This window comes from Hyla sarda, unplaced genomic scaffold, assembly GCF_029499605.1.
Source record: "Hyla sarda isolate aHylSar1 unplaced genomic scaffold, aHylSar1.hap1 scaffold_2832, whole genome shotgun sequence".
NCBI lineage: Eukaryota > Metazoa > Chordata > Amphibia > Anura > Hylidae > Hyla > Hyla sarda.
Window position 1 is genome coordinate 1 of NW_026609537.1, and position 18,451 is coordinate 18,451.

The window sequence follows — 18,451 nt, forward strand, 5'->3', positions numbered from 1 at the left end:
TGTAGGATGTGGTTAAGCTGTAAAAAAAGCATGCGTGTGTTAGGGGGCACTCGGATTTGAACCAAGGACCTCTTGATCTGCAGTCAAATGCTCTACCACTGAGCTATACCCCCGCAACATGCAGCTCATCTGTACCTCAACATTTTTAATTTTCTGCAATAAACTACATATGTGGGATACGGTTAAGCTTGTAAAGAAAAAAAATGTGTGTTACGGGCACTCGGACCTCTTTACATGCAGTCAAATGCTCTACCACTGAGCTTCAGCCCCACAACATGTGGCTTGTTTGTACCTCAACGTTGCCTCCAGCCCTTCACACCAACTACCACCACTGCCTCCAGCCCTTCACCCCACCACCCAGGGCCACTCACTTCCACACCAACAACCTTCTTCCTATGTCGCCTCCCCCCCCCCACTACATATGTGGGATATGGTTAAGTCGTAAAGCAAAAAAAATGTGTGTTAGGGGGCACTCGGATTTGAGCCAAGGACCTCTTGATCTGCAGTCAAATGCTCTACCACTGAGCTATACCCCCGCAACACATGGCTTGCCAGGGTAACCGCACAGAGGGGGGATTCGAAGCTAAGTCCGAACTAGCTCTCGGCTTGCCTGTACTGTCCCAGTCAAATGTATATGAACCGGTGGGGAAAAAAATGATTTTGTCAAAACAGGCCAAGACCACAGTCATCCTTGCCAGTTTCCATGAAGCTCTCATGGTCTAGTGGTTAGAGCTGCTGCCTTGGAGCAGAGAGGTTGTGAGTTCAAGTCCTGTGAACACCCTGAAGCTCGTTTGGAGAAATTGTGGCAGCAGAGTGTGGAAGCGGAGGACTGTGTGTGTGTGTGTGTGTGTGTGTGTGTGTGTGTGTGTGTGTGTGTGTGTGAAGTGGTTGATGGTTGGGCACCCATAAGGTGTTGGAGAAGGAGCTCTGGTGTGGATGGCTGTGGTAGCTGGTATGTGAGTGTGGGTGGGAAGGTTCCATAGGAAGAAGGTTGTTGGTGTGGAAGTGAGTGGTCCCGGTTCCTGGGTGGTAGTTGGTGTGAAGGGCTGGTGGCAATGATGGTAGTTGGTGTGGAGGCAGTGGTGGTAGTTGGTGTGAAGGGCTGGAGGCAATGGTGGATCGCAGAGGAGGTTTTCTTGATATAAAAAAAAAAAAAGGCAAATAAAATCCCCCATCTTTTTATTTTCAACATCCCACATGCTTCGACAGACACAACACCACTTTTGGCAGATCCCCAACCTAGAATCCTCCATTCCAGGCAGTGGACCACCTTCCACGATGCCCCACAACTACACCTTCCTCCGCAACGCCCTCTAACCACTTACCTCGACAACTGCTCTCCTTGACATCCTCCTCGCCTCAGTCCATCCAGCGACATGCTCCAGGGTCTTCAGGGACATTGCTCTCCATTTCGCTCTTCCTGACATCCACCTCGCCTCAGTCCATCCATGCACCGATATCTTCCAATCCCATGAGTGGTGGTGGTGTGGGTGGGAAGGTTCCATAGGAAGAAGGTTGTTGGTGTGGAAGTGAGTGGTCCCGGTAATTGGTGTGAAGGGCTGGTGGCAGTGGTGGTAGTTGGTGTGGAGGCAGTGGTGGTAGTTGGTGTGAAAAAAAAACAAAACAAAAAAAAGGCAAATAAAATCCCCCATCTTTTTATTTTCAACATCCCACATGCTTCAACAGACACAACACCACTTTTGGCAGATCCCCAACCTAGAATCCTCCATTCCAGGCAGTGGACCACCTTCCACGATGCCCCACAACTACACCTTCCTCCGCAACGCCCTCTAACCACTCACCTCGACAACTGCTCTCCTTGACATCCTCCTCGCCTCAGTCCACCTTCCACGATGCCCCACAACTACACCTTCCTCCAATCACTTACCTCGACAACTGCTCTCCTTGACATCCTCCTCGCCTCAGTCCACCTTCCACAATGCCCCACAACTACACCTTCCTCCAACCACTTACCTTGACAACTGCTCTCCTTGACATCCACCTCGCCTCAGTCCATCCATGCACCGATATCTTCCAATCCACCAGACATCCCAGGTTCTCACGATCCATCTCTTTTAACAGCTGTCATCTTCAGGGTCTCGACGGGATTCGAACTCACAACCTCTTCGCTCCAAGGCGGCTGCTCTAACCACTATGCCGTGGGAGCTGCTTGTCAGGCATATGCGGCGACCAAGGTCTTGGCCTGTTTTGGCACACAGAGCAACTGCACAGAGGAAAGGGGGGGGGGGACTCCAACCTAAGGTGGAGCTAGCTCTCAACTGGCTATGTCAAGATCTCTGAATGCTAAGTGGTTAGCCTTGCCACCTTACAGTGTAAAGGTGGTGGGTTCAATCTATAAATGTAACTTAGATGTAAGTTTTGTCAAACCACAAAAAGATCAAAGAGTTACATTCGTAGATCTTAAAGGGATACTCGTGTGTCAATTTTTTTTTTTTTTTCATTAACTGGTGCCAAAAAGTTAGACAGATTAGTAAATGACTTGTATTTAAAGCTCTTTACTCTTATCAGCTGCTTTATACTACAGAGGAAGTTCTATGGTTCTTTTCTGTCTGACCACAATGCCCCACCAAGAAAAAATTGTGCATTAGCGGGCATTTGTATTTGAACCAAGGACCTCTTGAACCTCTGCGCTCCAGGGTGGCTGCTCATCAACTGGATGAGGCGACCAAAATCTTGCAGTGCAAAGCTAGTGGGGGTCTGCTATAAACAACATATGTAGGATGTGGTTAAGCTGTAAAAAAAGCATGCGTGTGTTAGGGGGCACTCGGATTTGAACCAAGGACCTCTTGATCTGCAGTCAAATGCTCTACCACTGAGCTATACCCCCGCAACATGCAGCTCATCTGTACCTCAACATTTTTAATTTTCTGCAATAAACTACATATGTGGGATACGGTTAAGCTTGTAAAGAAAAAAAATGTGTGTTACGGGCACTCGGACCTCTTTACATGCAGTCAAATGCTCTACCACTGAGCTTCAGCCCCACAACATGTGGCTTGTTTGTACCTCAACGTTGCCTCCAGCCCTTCACACCAACTACCACCACTGCCTCCAGCCCTTCACCCCACCACCCAGGGCCACTCACTTCCACACCAACAACCTTCTTCCTATGTCGCCTCCCCCCCCCCACTACATATGTGGGATATGGTTAAGTCGTAAAGCAAAAAAAATGTGTGTTAGGGGGCACTCGGATTTGAGCCAAGGACCTCTTGATCTGCAGTCAAATGCTCTACCACTGAGCTATACCCCCGCAACACATGGCTTGCCAGGGTAACCGCACAGAGGGGGGATTCGAAGCTAAGTCCGAACTAGCTCTCGGCTTGCCTGTACTGTCCCAGTCAAATGTATATGAACCGGTGGGGAAAAAAATGATTTTGTCAAAACAGGCCAAGACCACAGTCATCCTTGCCAGTTTCCATGAAGCTCTCATGGTCTAGTGGTTAGAGCTGCTGCCTTGGAGCAGAGAGGTTGTGAGTTCAAGTCCTGTGAACACCCTGAAGCTCGTTTGGAGAAATTGTGGCAGCAGAGTGTGGAAGCGGAGGACTGTGTGTGTGTGTGTGTGTGTGTGTGTGTGTGAAGTGGTTGATGGTTGGGCACCCATAAGGTGTTGGAGAAGGAGCTCTGGTGTGGATGGCTGTGGTAGCTGGTATGTGAGTGTGGGTGGGAAGGTTCCATAGGAAGAAGGTTGTTGGTGTGGAAGTGAGTGGTCCCGGTTCCTGGGTGGTAGTTGGTGTGAAGGGCTGGTGGCAATGATGGTAGTTGGTGTGGAGGCAGTGGTGGTAGTTGGTGTGAAGGGCTGGAGGCAATGGTGGATCGCAGAGGAGGTTTTCTTGATATAAAAAAAAAAAAAGGCAAATAAAATCCCCCATCTTTTTATTTTCAACATCCCACATGCTTCGACAGACACAACACCACTTTTGGCAGATCCCCAACCTAGAATCCTCCATTCCAGGCAGTGGACCACCTTCCACGATGCCCCACAACTACACCTTCCTCCGCAACGCCCTCTAACCACTTACCTCGACAACTGCTCTCCTTGACATCCTCCTCGCCTCAGTCCATCCAGCGACATGCTCCAGGGTCTTCAGGGACATTGCTCTCCATTTCGCTCTTCCTGACATCCACCTCGCCTCAGTCCATCCATGCACCGATATCTTCCAATCCCATGAGTGGTGGTGGTGTGGGTGGGAAGGTTCCATAGGAAGAAGGTTGTTGGTGTGGAAGTGAGTGGTCCCGGTAATTGGTGTGAAGGGCTGGTGGCAGTGGTGGTAGTTGGTGTGGAGGCAGTGGTGGTAGTTGGTGTGAAAAAAAAACAAAACAAAAAAAAGGCAAATAAAATCCCCCATCTTTTTATTTTCAACATCCCACATGCTTCAACAGACACAACACCACTTTTGGCAGATCCCCAACCTAGAATCCTCCATTCCAGGCAGTGGACCACCTTCCACAATGCCCCACAACTACACCTTCCTCCGCAACGCCCTCTAACCACTCACCTCGACAACTGCTCTCCTTGACATCCTCCTCGCCTCAGTCCACCTTCCACGATGCCCCACAACTACACCTTCCTCCAATCACTTACCTCGACAACTGCTCTCCTTGACATCCTCCTCGCCTCAGTCCACCTTCCACAATGCCCCACAACTACACCTTCCTCCAACCACTTACCTTGACAACTGCTCTCCTTGACATCCACCTCGCCTCAGTCCATCCATGCACCGATATCTTCCAATCCACCAGACATCCCAGGTTCTCACGATCCATCTCTTTTAACAGCTGTCATCTTCAGGGTCTCGACGGGATTCGAACTCACAACCTCTTCGCTCCAAGGCGGCTGCTCTAACCACTATGCCGTGGGAGCTGCTTGTCAGGCATATGCGGCGACCAAGGTCTTGGCCTGTTTTGGCACACAGAGCAACTGCACAGAGGAAAGGGGGGGGGGGACTCCAACCTAAGGTGGAGCTAGCTCTCAACTGGCTATGTCAAGATCTCTGAATGCTAAGTGGTTAGCCTTGCCACCTTACAGTGTAAAGGTGGTGGGTTCAATCTATAAATGTAACTTAGATGTAAGTTTTGTCAAACCACAAAAAGATCAAAGAGTTACATTCGTAGATCTTAAAGGGATACTCGTGTGTCAATTTTTTTTTTTTTTTCATTAACTGGTGCCAAAAAGTTAGACAGATTAGTAAATGACTTGTATTTAAAGCTCTTTACTCTTATCAGCTGCTTTATACTACAGAGGAAGTTCTATGGTTCTTTTCTGTCTGACCACAATGCCCCACCAAGAAAAAATTGTGCATTAGCGGGCATTTGTATTTGAACCAAGGACCTCTTGAACCTCTGCGCTCCAGGGTGGCTGCTCATCAACTGGATGAGGCGACCAAAATCTTGCAGTGCAAAGCTAGTGGGGGTCTGCTATAAACAACATATGTAGGATGTGGTTAAGCTGTAAAAAAAGCATGCGTGTGTTAGGGGGCACTCGGATTTGAACCAAGGACCTCTTGATCTGCAGTCAAATGCTCTACCACTGAGCTATACCCCCGCAACATGCAGCTCATCTGTACCTCAACATTTTTAATTTTCTGCAATAAACTACATATGTGGGATACGGTTAAGCTTGTAAAGAAAAAAAATGTGTGTTACGGGCACTCGGACCTCTTTACATGCAGTCAAATGCTCTACCACTGAGCTTCAGCCCCACAACATGTGGCTTGTTTGTACCTCAACGTTGCCTCCAGCCCTTCACACCAACTACCACCACTGCCTCCAGCCCTTCACCCCACCACCCAGGGCCACTCACTTCCACACCAACAACCTTCTTCCTATGTCGCCTCCCCCCCCCCCACTACATATGTGGGATATGGTTAAGTCGTAAAGCAAAAAAAATGTGTGTTAGGGGGCACTCGGATTTGAGCCAAGGACCTCTTGATCTGCAGTCAAATGCTCTACCACTGAGCTATACCCCCGCAACACATGGCTTGCCAGGGTAACCGCACAGAGGGGGGATTCGAAGCTAAGTCCGAACTAGCTCTCGGCTTGCCTGTACTGTCCCAGTCAAATGTATATGAACCGGTGGGGAAAAAAATGATTTTGTCAAAACAGGCCAAGACCACAGTCATCCTTGCCAGTTTCCATGAAGCTCTCATGGTCTAGTGGTTAGAGCTGCTGCCTTGGAGCAGAGAGGTTGTGAGTTCAAGTCCTGTGAACACCCTGAAGCTCGTTTGGAGAAATTGTGGCAGCAGAGTGTGGAAGCGGAGGACTGTGTGTGTGTGTGTGTGTGTGTGAAGTGGTTGATGGTTGGGCACCCATAAGGTGTTGGAGAAGGAGCTCTGGTGTGGATGGCTGTGGTAGCTGGTATGTGAGTGTGGGTGGGAAGGTTCCATAGGAAGAAGGTTGTTGGTGTGGAAGTGAGTGGTCCCGGTTCCTGGGTGGTAGTTGGTGTGAAGGGCTGGTGGCAATGATGGTAGTTGGTGTGGAGGCAGTGGTGGTAGTTGGTGTGAAGGGCTGGAGGCAATGGTGGATCGCAGAGGAGGTTTTCTTGATATAAAAAAAAAAAAAGGCAAATAAAATCCCCCATCTTTTTATTTTCAACATCCCACATGCTTCGACAGACACAACACCACTTTTGGCAGATCCCCAACCTAGAATCCTCCATTCCAGGCAGTGGACCACCTTCCACGATGCCCCACAACTACACCTTCCTCCGCAACGCCCTCTAACCACTTACCTCGACAACTGCTCTCCTTGACATCCTCCTCGCCTCAGTCCATCCAGCGACATGCTCCAGGGTCTTCAGGGACATTGCTCTCCATTTCGCTCTTCCTGACATCCACCTCGCCTCAGTCCATCCATGCACCGATATCTTCCAATCCCATGAGTGGTGGTGGTGTGGGTGGGAAGGTTCCATAGGAAGAAGGTTGTTGGTGTGGAAGTGAGTGGTCCCGGTAATTGGTGTGAAGGGCTGGTGGCAGTGGTGGTAGTTGGTGTGGAGGCAGTGGTGGTAGTTGGTGTGAAAAAAAAACAAAACAAAAAAAAGGCAAATAAAATCCCCCATCTTTTTATTTTCAACATCCCACATGCTTCAACAGACACAACACCACTTTTGGCAGATCCCCAACCTAGAATCCTCCATTCCAGGCAGTGGACCACCTTCCACGATGCCCCACAACTACACCTTCCTCCGCAACGCCCTCTAACCACTCACCTCGACAACTGCTCTCCTTGACATCCTCCTCGCCTCAGTCCACCTTCCACGATGCCCCACAACTACACCTTCCTCCAATCACTTACCTCGACAACTGCTCTCCTTGACATCCTCCTCGCCTCAGTCCACCTTCCACAATGCCCCACAACTACACCTTCCTCCAACCACTTACCTTGACAACTGCTCTCCTTGACATCCACCTCGCCTCAGTCCATCCATGCACCGATATCTTCCAATCCACCAGACATCCCAGGTTCTCACGATCCATCTCTTTTAACAGCTGTCATCTTCAGGGTCTCGACGGGATTCGAACTCACAACCTCTTCGCTCCAAGGCGGCTGCTCTAACCACTATGCCGTGGGAGCTGCTTGTCAGGCATATGCGGCGACCAAGGTCTTGGCCTGTTTTGGCACACAGAGCAACTGCACAGAGGAAAGGGGGGGGGGGACTCCAACCTAAGGTGGAGCTAGCTCTCAACTGGCTATGTCAAGATCTCTGAATGCTAAGTGGTTAGCCTTGCCACCTTACAGTGTAAAGGTGGTGGGTTCAATCTATAAATGTAACTTAGATGTAAGTTTTGTCAAACCACAAAAAGATCAAAGAGTTACATTCGTAGATCTTAAAGGGATACTCGTGTGTCAATTTTTTTTTTTTTTTCATTAACTGGTGCCAAAAAGTTAGACAGATTAGTAAATGACTTGTATTTAAAGCTCTTTACTCTTATCAGCTGCTTTATACTACAGAGGAAGTTCTATGGTTCTTTTCTGTCTGACCACAATGCCCCACCAAGAAAAAATTGTGCATTAGCGGGCATTTGTATTTGAACCAAGGACCTCTTGAACCTCTGCGCTCCAGGGTGGCTGCTCATCAACTGGATGAGGCGACCAAAATCTTGCAGTGCAAAGCTAGTGGGGGTCTGCTATAAACAACATATGTAGGATGTGGTTAAGCTGTAAAAAAAGCATGCGTGTGTTAGGGGGCACTCGGATTTGAACCAAGGACCTCTTGATCTGCAGTCAAATGCTCTACCACTGAGCTATACCCCCGCAACATGCAGCTCATCTGTACCTCAACATTTTTAATTTTCTGCAATAAACTACATATGTGGGATACGGTTAAGCTTGTAAAGAAAAAAAATGTGTGTTACGGGCACTCGGACCTCTTTACATGCAGTCAAATGCTCTACCACTGAGCTTCAGCCCCACAACATGTGGCTTGTTTGTACCTCAACGTTGCCTCCAGCCCTTCACACCAACTACCACCACTGCCTCCAGCCCTTCACCCCACCACCCAGGGCCACTCACTTCCACACCAACAACCTTCTTCCTATGTCGCCTCCCCCCCCCCCACTACATATGTGGGATATGGTTAAGTCGTAAAGCAAAAAAAATGTGTGTTAGGGGGCACTCGGATTTGAGCCAAGGACCTCTTGATCTGCAGTCAAATGCTCTACCACTGAGCTATACCCCCGCAACACATGGCTTGCCAGGGTAACCGCACAGAGGGGGGATTCGAAGCTAAGTCCGAACTAGCTCTCGGCTTGCCTGTACTGTCCCAGTCAAATGTATATGAACCGGTGGGGAAAAAAATGATTTTGTCAAAACAGGCCAAGACCACAGTCATCCTTGCCAGTTTCCATGAAGCTCTCATGGTCTAGTGGTTAGAGCTGCTGCCTTGGAGCAGAGAGGTTGTGAGTTCAAGTCCTGTGAACACCCTGAAGCTCGTTTGGAGAAATTGTGGCAGCAGAGTGTGGAAGCGGAGGACTGTGTGTGTGTGTGTGTGTGTGTGTGTGTGTGTGTGTGTGTGTGTGTGAAGTGGTTGATGGTTGGGCACCCATAAGGTGTTGGAGAAGGAGCTCTGGTGTGGATGGCTGTGGTAGCTGGTATGTGAGTGTGGGTGGGAAGGTTCCATAGGAAGAAGGTTGTTGGTGTGGAAGTGAGTGGTCCCGGTTCCTGGGTGGTAGTTGGTGTGAAGGGCTGGTGGCAATGATGGTAGTTGGTGTGGAGGCAGTGGTGGTAGTTGGTGTGAAGGGCTGGAGGCAATGGTGGATCGCAGAGGAGGTTTTCTTGATATAAAAAAAAAAAAAGGCAAATAAAATCCCCCATCTTTTTATTTTCAACATCCCACATGCTTCGACAGACACAACACCACTTTTGGCAGATCCCCAACCTAGAATCCTCCATTCCAGGCAGTGGACCACCTTCCACGATGCCCCACAACTACACCTTCCTCCGCAACGCCCTCTAACCACTTACCTCGACAACTGCTCTCCTTGACATCCTCCTCGCCTCAGTCCATCCAGCGACATGCTCCAGGGTCTTCAGGGACATTGCTCTCCATTTCGCTCTTCCTGACATCCACCTCGCCTCAGTCCATCCATGCACCGATATCTTCCAATCCCATGAGTGGTGGTGGTGTGGGTGGGAAGGTTCCATAGGAAGAAGGTTGTTGGTGTGGAAGTGAGTGGTCCCGGTAATTGGTGTGAAGGGCTGGTGGCAGTGGTGGTAGTTGGTGTGGAGGCAGTGGTGGTAGTTGGTGTGAAAAAAAAACAAAACAAAAAAAAGGCAAATAAAATCCCCCATCTTTTTATTTTCAACATCCCACATGCTTCAACAGACACAACACCACTTTTGGCAGATCCCCAACCTAGAATCCTCCATTCCAGGCAGTGGACCACCTTCCACGATGCCCCACAACTACACCTTCCTCCGCAACGCCCTCTAACCACTCACCTCGACAACTGCTCTCCTTGACATCCTCTTCGCCTCAGTCCACCTTCCACGATGCCCCACAACTACACCTTCCTCCAATCACTTACCTCGACAACTGCTCTCCTTGACATCCTCCTCGCCTCAGTCCACCTTCCACAATGCCCCACAACTACACCTTCCTCCAACCACTTACCTTGACAACTGCTCTCCTTGACATCCACCTCGCCTCAGTCCATCCATGCACCGATATCTTCCAATCCACCAGACATCCCAGGTTCTCACGATCCATCTCTTTTAACAGCTGTCATCTTCAGGGTCTCGACGGGATTCGAACTCACAACCTCTTCGCTCCAAGGCGGCTGCTCTAACCACTATGCCGTGGGAGCTGCTTGTCAGGCATATGCGGCGACCAAGGTCTTGGCCTGTTTTGGCACACAGAGCAACTGCACAGAGGAAAGGGGGGGGGGGACTCCAACCTAAGGTGGAGCTAGCTCTCAACTGGCTATGTCAAGATCTCTGAATGCTAAGTGGTTAGCCTTGCCACCTTACAGTGTAAAGGTGGTGGGTTCAATCTATAAATGTAACTTAGATGTAAGTTTTGTCAAACCACAAAAAGATCAAAGAGTTACATTCGTAGATCTTAAAGGGATACTCGTGTGTCAATTTTTTTTTTTTTTTCATTAACTGGTGCCAAAAAGTTAGACAGATTAGTAAATGACTTGTATTTAAAGCTCTTTACTCTTATCAGCTGCTTTATACTACAGAGGAAGTTCTATGGTTCTTTTCTGTCTGACCACAATGCCCCACCAAGAAAAAATTGTGCATTAGCGGGCATTTGTATTTGAACCAAGGACCTCTTGAACCTCTGCGCTCCAGGGTGGCTGCTCATCAACTGGATGAGGCGACCAAAATCTTGCAGTGCAAAGCTAGTGGGGGTCTGCTATAAACAACATATGTAGGATGTGGTTAAGCTGTAAAAAAAGCATGCGTGTGTTAGGGGGCACTCGGATTTGAACCAAGGACCTCTTGATCTGCAGTCAAATGCTCTACCACTGAGCTATACCCCCGCAACATGCAGCTCATCTGTACCTCAACATTTTTAATTTTCTGCAATAAACTACATATGTGGGATACGGTTAAGCTTGTAAAGAAAAAAAATGTGTGTTACGGGCACTCGGACCTCTTTACATGCAGTCAAATGCTCTACCACTGAGCTTCAGCCCCACAACATGTGGCTTGTTTGTACCTCAACGTTGCCTCCAGCCCTTCACACCAACTACCACCACTGCCTCCAGCCCTTCACCCCACCACCCAGGGCCACTCACTTCCACACCAACAACCTTCTTCCTATGTCGCCTCCCCCCCCCCCACTACATATGTGGGATATGGTTAAGTCGTAAAGCAAAAAAAATGTGTGTTAGGGGGCACTCGGATTTGAGCCAAGGACCTCTTGATCTGCAGTCAAATGCTCTACCACTGAGCTATACCCCCGCAACACATGGCTTGCCAGGGTAACCGCACAGAGGGGGGATTCGAAGCTAAGTCCGAACTAGCTCTCGGCTTGCCTGTACTGTCCCAGTCAAATGTATATGAACCGGTGGGGAAAAAAATGATTTTGTCAAAACAGGCCAAGACCACAGTCATCCTTGCCAGTTTCCATGAAGCTCTCATGGTCTAGTGGTTAGAGCTGCTGCCTTGGAGCAGAGAGGTTGTGAGTTCAAGTCCTGTGAACACCCTGAAGCTCGTTTGGAGAAATTGTGGCAGCAGAGTGTGGAAGCGGAGGACTGTGTGTGTGTGTGTGTGTGTGTGTGTGTGTGTGTGTGTGTGTGTGTGTGTGTGAAGTGGTTGATGGTTGGGCACCCATAAGGTGTTGGAGAAGGAGCTCTGGTGTGGATGGCTGTGGTAGCTGGTATGTGAGTGTGGGTGGGAAGGTTCCATAGGAAGAAGGTTGTTGGTGTGGAAGTGAGTGGTCCCGGTTCCTGGGTGGTAGTTGGTGTGAAGGGCTGGTGGCAATGATGGTAGTTGGTGTGGAGGCAGTGGTGGTAGTTGGTGTGAAGGGCTGGAGGCAATGGTGGATCGCAGAGGAGGTTTTCTTGATATAAAAAAAAAAAAAGGCAAATAAAATCCCCCATCTTTTTATTTTCAACATCCCACATGCTTCGACAGACACAACACCACTTTTGGCAGATCCCCAACCTAGAATCCTCCATTCCAGGCAGTGGACCACCTTCCACGATGCCCCACAACTACACCTTCCTCCGCAACGCCCTCTAACCACTTACCTCGACAACTGCTCTCCTTGACATCCTCCTCGCCTCAGTCCATCCAGCGACATGCTCCAGGGTCTTCAGGGACATTGCTCTCCATTTCGCTCTTCCTGACATCCACCTCGCCTCAGTCCATCCATGCACCGATATCTTCCAATCCCATGAGTGGTGGTGGTGTGGGTGGGAAGGTTCCATAGGAAGAAGGTTGTTGGTGTGGAAGTGAGTGGTCCCGGTAATTGGTGTGAAGGGCTGGTGGCAGTGGTGGTAGTTGGTGTGGAGGCAGTGGTGGTAGTTGGTGTGAAAAAAAAACAAAACAAAAAAAAGGCAAATAAAATCCCCCATCTTTTTATTTTCAACATCCCACATGCTTCAACAGACACAACACCACTTTTGGCAGATCCCCAACCTAGAATCCTCCATTCCAGGCAGTGGACCACCTTCCACAATGCCCCACAACTACACCTTCCTCCGCAACGCCCTCTAACCACTCACCTCGACAACTGCTCTCCTTGACATCCTCCTCGCCTCAGTCCACCTTCCACGATGCCCCACAACTACACCTTCCTCCAATCACTTACCTCGACAACTGCTCTCCTTGACATCCTCCTCGCCTCAGTCCACCTTCCACAATGCCCCACAACTACACCTTCCTCCAACCACTTACCTTGACAACTGCTCTCCTTGACATCCACCTCGCCTCAGTCCATCCATGCACCGATATCTTCCAATCCACCAGACATCCCAGGTTCTCACGATCCATCTCTTTTAACAGCTGTCATCTTCAGGGTCTCGACGGGATTCGAACTCACAACCTCTTCGCTCCAAGGCGGCTGCTCTAACCACTATGCCGTGGGAGCTGCTTGTCAGGCATATGCGGCGACCAAGGTCTTGGCCTGTTTTGGCACACAGAGCAACTGCACAGAGGAAAGGGGGGGGGGGGACTCCAACCTAAGGTGGAGCTAGCTCTCAACTGGCTATGTCAAGATCTCTGAATGCTAAGTGGTTAGCCTTGCCACCTTACAGTGTAAAGGTGGTGGGTTCAATCTATAAATGTAACTTAGATGTAAGTTTTGTCAAACCACAAAAAGATCAAAGAGTTACATTCGTAGATCTTAAAGGGATACTCGTGTGTCAATTTTTTTTTTTTTTTCATTAACTGGTGCCAAAAAGTTAGACAGATTAGTAAATGACTTGTATTTAAAGCTCTTTACTCTTATCAGCTGCTTTATACTACAGAGGAAGTTCTATGGTTCTTTTCTGTCTGACCACAATGCCCCACCAAGAAAAAATTGTGCATTAGCGGGCATTTGTATTTGAACCAAGGACCTCTTGAACCTCTGCGCTCCAGGGTGGCTGCTCATCAACTGGATGAGGCGACCAAAATCTTGCAGTGCAAAGCTAGTGGGGGTCTGCTATAAACAACATATGTAGGATGTGGTTAAGCTGTAAAAAAAGCATGCGTGTGTTAGGGGGCACTCGGATTTGAACCAAGGACCTCTTGATCTGCAGTCAAATGCTCTACCACTGAGCTATACCCCCGCAACATGCAGCTCATCTGTACCTCAACATTTTTAATTTTCTGCAATAAACTACATATGTGGGATACGGTTAAGCTTGTAAAGAAAAAAAATGTGTGTTACGGGCACTCGGACCTCTTTACATGCAGTCAAATGCTCTACCACTGAGCTTCAGCCCCACAACATGTGGCTTGTTTGTACCTCAACGTTGCCTCCAGCCCTTCACACCAACTACCACCACTGCCTCCAGCCCTTCACCCCACCACCCAGGGCCACTCACTTCCACACCAACAACCTTCTTCCTATGTCGCCTCCCCCCCCCCCACTACATATGTGGGATATGGTTAAGTCGTAAAGCAAAAAAAATGTGTGTTAGGGGGCACTCGGATTTGAGCCAAGGACCTCTTGATCTGCAGTCAAATGCTCTACCACTGAGCTATACCCCCGCAACACATGGCTTGCCAGGGTAACCGCACAGAGGGGGGATTCGAAGCTAAGTCCGAACTAGCTCTCGGCTTGCCTGTACTGTCCCAGTCAAATGTATATGAACCGGTGGGGAAAAAAATGATTTTGTCAAAACAGGCCAAGACCACAGTCATCCTTGCCAGTTTCCATGAAGCTCTCATGGTCTAGTGGTTAGAGCTGCTGCCTTGGAGCAGAGAGGTTGTGAGTTCAAGTCCTGTGAACACCCTGAAGCTCGTTTGGAGAAATTGTGGCAGCAGAGTGTGGAAGCGGAGGACTGTGTGTGTGTGTGTGTGTGTGTGTGTGTGTGTGTGTGTGTGTGTGTGTGTGAAGTGGTTGATGGTTGGGCACCCATAAGGTGTTGGAGAAGGAGCTCTGGTGTGGATGGCTGTGGTAGCTGGTATGTGAGTGTGGGTGGGAAGGTTCCATAGGAAGAAGGTTGTTGGTGTGGAAGTGAGTGGTCCCGGTTCCTGGGTGGTAGTTGGTGTGAAGGGCTGGTGGCAATGATGGTAGTTGGTGTGGAGGCAGTGGTGGTAGTTGGTGTGAAGGGCTGGAGGCAATGGTGGATCGCAGAGGAGGTTTTCTTGATATAAAAAAAAAAAAAGGCAAATAAAATCCCCCATCTTTTTATTTTCAACATCCCACATGCTTCGACAGACACAACACCACTTTTGGCAGATCCCCAACCTAGAATCCTCCATTCCAGGCAGTGGACCACCTTCCACGATGCCCCACAACTACACCTTCCTCCGCAACGCCCTCTAACCACTTACCTCGACAACTGCTCTCCTTGACATCCTCCTCGCCTCAGTCCATCCAGCGACATGCTCCAGGGTCTTCAGGGACATTGCTCTCCATTTCGCTCTTCCTGACATCCACCTCGCCTCAGTCCATCCATGCACCGATATCTTCCAATCCCATGAGTGGTGGTGGTGTGGGTGGGAAGGTTCCATAGGAAGAAGGTTGTTGGTGTGGAAGTGAGTGGTCCCGGTAATTGGTGTGAAGGGCTGGTGGCAGTGGTGGTAGTTGGTGTGGAGGCAGTGGTGGTAGTTGGTGTGAAAAAAAAACAAAACAAAAAAAAGGCAAATAAAATCCCCCATCTTTTTATTTTCAACATCCCACATGCTTCAACAGACACAACACCACTTTTGGCAGATCCCCAACCTAGAATCCTCCATTCCAGGCAGTGGACCACCTTCCACGATGCCCCACAACTACACCTTCCTCCGCAACGCCCTCTAACCACTCACCTCGACAACTGCTCTCCTTGACATCCTCCTCGCCTCAGTCCACCTTCCACGATGCCCCACAACTACACCTTCCTCCAATCACTTACCTCGACAACTGCTCTCCTTGACATCCTCCTCGCCTCAGTCCACCTTCCACAATGCCCCACAACTACACCTTCCTCCAACCACTTACCTTGACAACTGCTCTCCTTGACATCCACCTCGCCTCAGTCCATCCATGCACCGATATCTTCCAATCCACCAGACATCCCAGGTTCTCACGATCCATCTCTTTTAACAGCTGTCATCTTCAGGGTCTCGACGGGATTCGAACTCACAACCTCTTCGCTCCAAGGCGGCTGCTCTAACCACTATGCCGTGGGAGCTGCTTGTCAGGCATATGCGGCGACCAAGGTCTTGGCCTGTTTTGGCACACAGAGCAACTGCACAGAGGAAAGGGGGGGGGGACTCCAACCTAAGGTGGAGCTAGCTCTCAACTGGCTATGTCAAGATCTCTGAATGCTAAGTGGTTAGCCTTGCCACCTTACAGTGTAAAGGTGGTGGGTTCAATCTATAAATGTAACTTAGATGTAAGTTTTGTCAAACCACAAAAAGATCAAAGAGTTACATTCGTAGATCTTAAAGGGATACTCGTGTGTCAATTTTTTTTTTTTTTCATTAACTGGTGCCAAAAAGTTAGACAGATTAGTAAATGACTTGTATTTAAAGCTCTTTACTCTTATCAGCTGCTTTATACTACAGAGGAAGTTCTATGGTTCTTTTCTGTCTGACCACAATGCCCCACCAAGAAAAAATTGTGCATTAGCGGGCATTTGTATTTGAACCAAGGACCTCTTGAACCTCTGCGCTCCAGGGTGGCTGCTCATCAACTGGATGAGGCGACCAAAATCTTGCAGTGCAAAGCTAGTGGGGGTCTGCTATAAACAACATATGTAGGATGTGGTTAAGCTGTAAAAAAAGCATGCGTGTGTTAGGGGGCACTCGGATTTGAACCAAGGACCTCTTGATCTGCAGTCAAATGCTCTACCACTGAGCTATACCCCCGCAACATGCAGCTCATCTGTACCTCAACATTTTTAATTTTCTGCAATAAACTACATATGTGGGATACGGTTAAGCTTGTAAAGAAAAAAAATGTGTGTTACGGGCACTCGGACCTCTTTACATGCAGTCAAATGCTCTACCACTGAGCTTCAGCCCCACAACATGTGGCTTGTTTGTACCTCAACGTTGCCTCCAGCCCTTCACACCAACTACCACCACTGCCTCCAGCCCTTCACCCCACCACCCAGGGCCACTCACTTCCACACCAACAACCTTCTTCCTATGTCGCCTCCCCCCCCCCACTACATATGTGGGATATGGTTAAGTCGTAAAGCAAAAAAAATGTGTGTTAGGGGGCACTCGGATTTGAGCCAAGGACCTCTTGATCTGCAGTCAAATGCTCTACCACTGAGCTATACCCCCGCAACACATGGCTTGCCAGGGTAACCGCACAGAGGGGGGATTCGAAGCTAAGTCCGAACTAGCTCTCGGCTTGCCTGTACTGTCCCAGTCAAATGTATATGAACCGGTGGGGAAAAAAATGATTTTGTCAAAACAGGCCAAGACCACAGTCATCCTTGCCAGTTTCCATGAAGCTCTCATGGTCTAGTGGTTAGAGCTGCTGCCTTGGAGCAGAGAGGTTGTGAGTTCAAGTCCTGTGAACACCCTGAAGCTCGTTTGGAGAAATTGTGGCAGCAGAGTGTGGAAGCGGAGGACTGTGTGTGTGTGTGTGTGTGTGTGTGTGTGTGTGTGTGTGTGTGTGTGTGTGTGTGTGTGTGTGAAGTGGTTGATGGTTGGGCACCCATAAGGTGTTGGAGAAGGAGCTCTGGTGTGGATGGCTGTGGTAGCTGGTATGTGAGTGTGGGTGGGAAGGTTCCATAGGAAGAAGGTTGTTGGTGTGGAAGTGAGTGGTCCCGGTTCCTGGGTGGTAGTTGGTGTGAAGGGCTGGTGGCAATGATGGTAGTTGGTGTGGAGGCAGTGGTGGTAGTTGGTGTGAAGGGCTGGAGGCAATGGTGGATCGCAGAGGAGGTTTTCTTGATATAAAAAAAAAAAAAGGCAAATAAAATCCCCCATCTTTTTATTTTCAACATCCCACATGCTTCGACAGACACAACACCACTTTTGGCAGATCCCCAACCTAGAATCCTCCATTCCAGGCAGTGGACCACCTTCCACGATGCCCCACAACTACACCTTCCTCCGCAACGCCCTCTAACCACTTACCTCGACAACTGCTCTCCTTGACATCCTCCTCGCCTCAGTCCATCCAGCGACATGCTCCAGGGTCTTCAGGGACATTGCTCTCCATTTCGCTCTTCCTGACATCCACCTCGCCTCAGTCCATCCATGCACCGATATCTTCCAATCCCATGAGTGGTGGTGGTGTGGGTGGGAAGGTTCCATAGGAAGAAGGTTGTTGGTGTGGAAGTGAGTGGTCCCGGTAATTGGTGTGAAGGGCTGGTGGCAGTGGTGGTAGTTGGTGTGGAGGCAGTGGTGGTAGTTGGTGTGAAAAAAAAACAAAACAAAAAAAAGGCAAATAAAATCCCCCATCTTTTTATTTTCAACATCCCACATGCTTCAACAGACACAACACCACTTTTGGCAGATCCCCAACCTAGAATCCTCCATTCCAGGCAGTGGACCACCTTCCACAATGCCCCACAACTACACCTTCCTCCGCAACGCCCTCTAACCACTCACCTCGACAACTGCTCTCCTTGACATCCTCCTCGCCTCAGTCCACCTTCCACGATGCCCCACAACTACACCTTCCTCCAATCACTTACCTCGACAACTGCTCTCCTTGACATCCTCCTCGCCTCAGTCCACCTTCCACAATGCCCCACAACTACACCTTCCTCCAACCACTTACCTTGACAACTGCTCTCCTTGACATCCACCTCGCCTCAGTCCATCCATGCACCGATATCTTCCAATCCACCAGACATCCCAGGTTCTCACGATCCATCTCTTT

The 18,451-nt window shown here is 49.3% G+C and overlaps 14 non-coding genes across 14 annotated transcripts; all 14 read right to left on the reverse strand.

Moving 5' to 3' along the window:
* Positions 1–41: 41 nt before the first annotated feature.
* On the reverse strand, positions 42–113 carry TRNAC-GCA (transfer RNA cysteine (anticodon GCA)). Its single transcript has one exon. It is a non-coding gene; the product is annotated as a tRNA-Cys (tRNA).
* A 351-nt stretch (positions 114–464) lies between these two features.
* Positions 465–536, reverse strand: TRNAC-GCA (transfer RNA cysteine (anticodon GCA)). Its single transcript has one exon. It is a non-coding gene; the product is annotated as a tRNA-Cys (tRNA).
* Positions 537–2,776: 2,240 nt separating this feature from the next.
* TRNAC-GCA (transfer RNA cysteine (anticodon GCA)) lies at positions 2,777–2,848 on the reverse strand. The gene has a single exon. It is a non-coding gene; the product is annotated as a tRNA-Cys (tRNA).
* Positions 2,849–3,199: 351 nt separating this feature from the next.
* TRNAC-GCA (transfer RNA cysteine (anticodon GCA)) lies at positions 3,200–3,271 on the reverse strand. The gene has a single exon. It is a non-coding gene; the product is annotated as a tRNA-Cys (tRNA).
* Positions 3,272–5,491: 2,220 nt separating this feature from the next.
* On the reverse strand, positions 5,492–5,563 carry TRNAC-GCA (transfer RNA cysteine (anticodon GCA)). The gene has a single exon. It is a non-coding gene; the product is annotated as a tRNA-Cys (tRNA).
* Positions 5,564–5,915: 352 nt separating this feature from the next.
* TRNAC-GCA (transfer RNA cysteine (anticodon GCA)) lies at positions 5,916–5,987 on the reverse strand. Its single transcript has one exon. It is a non-coding gene; the product is annotated as a tRNA-Cys (tRNA).
* A 2,212-nt stretch (positions 5,988–8,199) lies between these two features.
* On the reverse strand, positions 8,200–8,271 carry TRNAC-GCA (transfer RNA cysteine (anticodon GCA)). Its single transcript has one exon. It is a non-coding gene; the product is annotated as a tRNA-Cys (tRNA).
* A 352-nt stretch (positions 8,272–8,623) lies between these two features.
* TRNAC-GCA (transfer RNA cysteine (anticodon GCA)) lies at positions 8,624–8,695 on the reverse strand. The gene has a single exon. It is a non-coding gene; the product is annotated as a tRNA-Cys (tRNA).
* Positions 8,696–10,931: 2,236 nt separating this feature from the next.
* On the reverse strand, positions 10,932–11,003 carry TRNAC-GCA (transfer RNA cysteine (anticodon GCA)). The gene has a single exon. It is a non-coding gene; the product is annotated as a tRNA-Cys (tRNA).
* A 352-nt stretch (positions 11,004–11,355) lies between these two features.
* Positions 11,356–11,427, reverse strand: TRNAC-GCA (transfer RNA cysteine (anticodon GCA)). Its single transcript has one exon. It is a non-coding gene; the product is annotated as a tRNA-Cys (tRNA).
* A 2,243-nt stretch (positions 11,428–13,670) lies between these two features.
* TRNAC-GCA (transfer RNA cysteine (anticodon GCA)) lies at positions 13,671–13,742 on the reverse strand. The gene has a single exon. It is a non-coding gene; the product is annotated as a tRNA-Cys (tRNA).
* A 352-nt stretch (positions 13,743–14,094) lies between these two features.
* Positions 14,095–14,166, reverse strand: TRNAC-GCA (transfer RNA cysteine (anticodon GCA)). The gene has a single exon. It is a non-coding gene; the product is annotated as a tRNA-Cys (tRNA).
* Positions 14,167–16,404: 2,238 nt separating this feature from the next.
* TRNAC-GCA (transfer RNA cysteine (anticodon GCA)) lies at positions 16,405–16,476 on the reverse strand. Its single transcript has one exon. It is a non-coding gene; the product is annotated as a tRNA-Cys (tRNA).
* A 351-nt stretch (positions 16,477–16,827) lies between these two features.
* Positions 16,828–16,899, reverse strand: TRNAC-GCA (transfer RNA cysteine (anticodon GCA)). The gene has a single exon. It is a non-coding gene; the product is annotated as a tRNA-Cys (tRNA).
* Between the last annotated feature and the right edge of the window lie 1,552 nt (positions 16,900–18,451).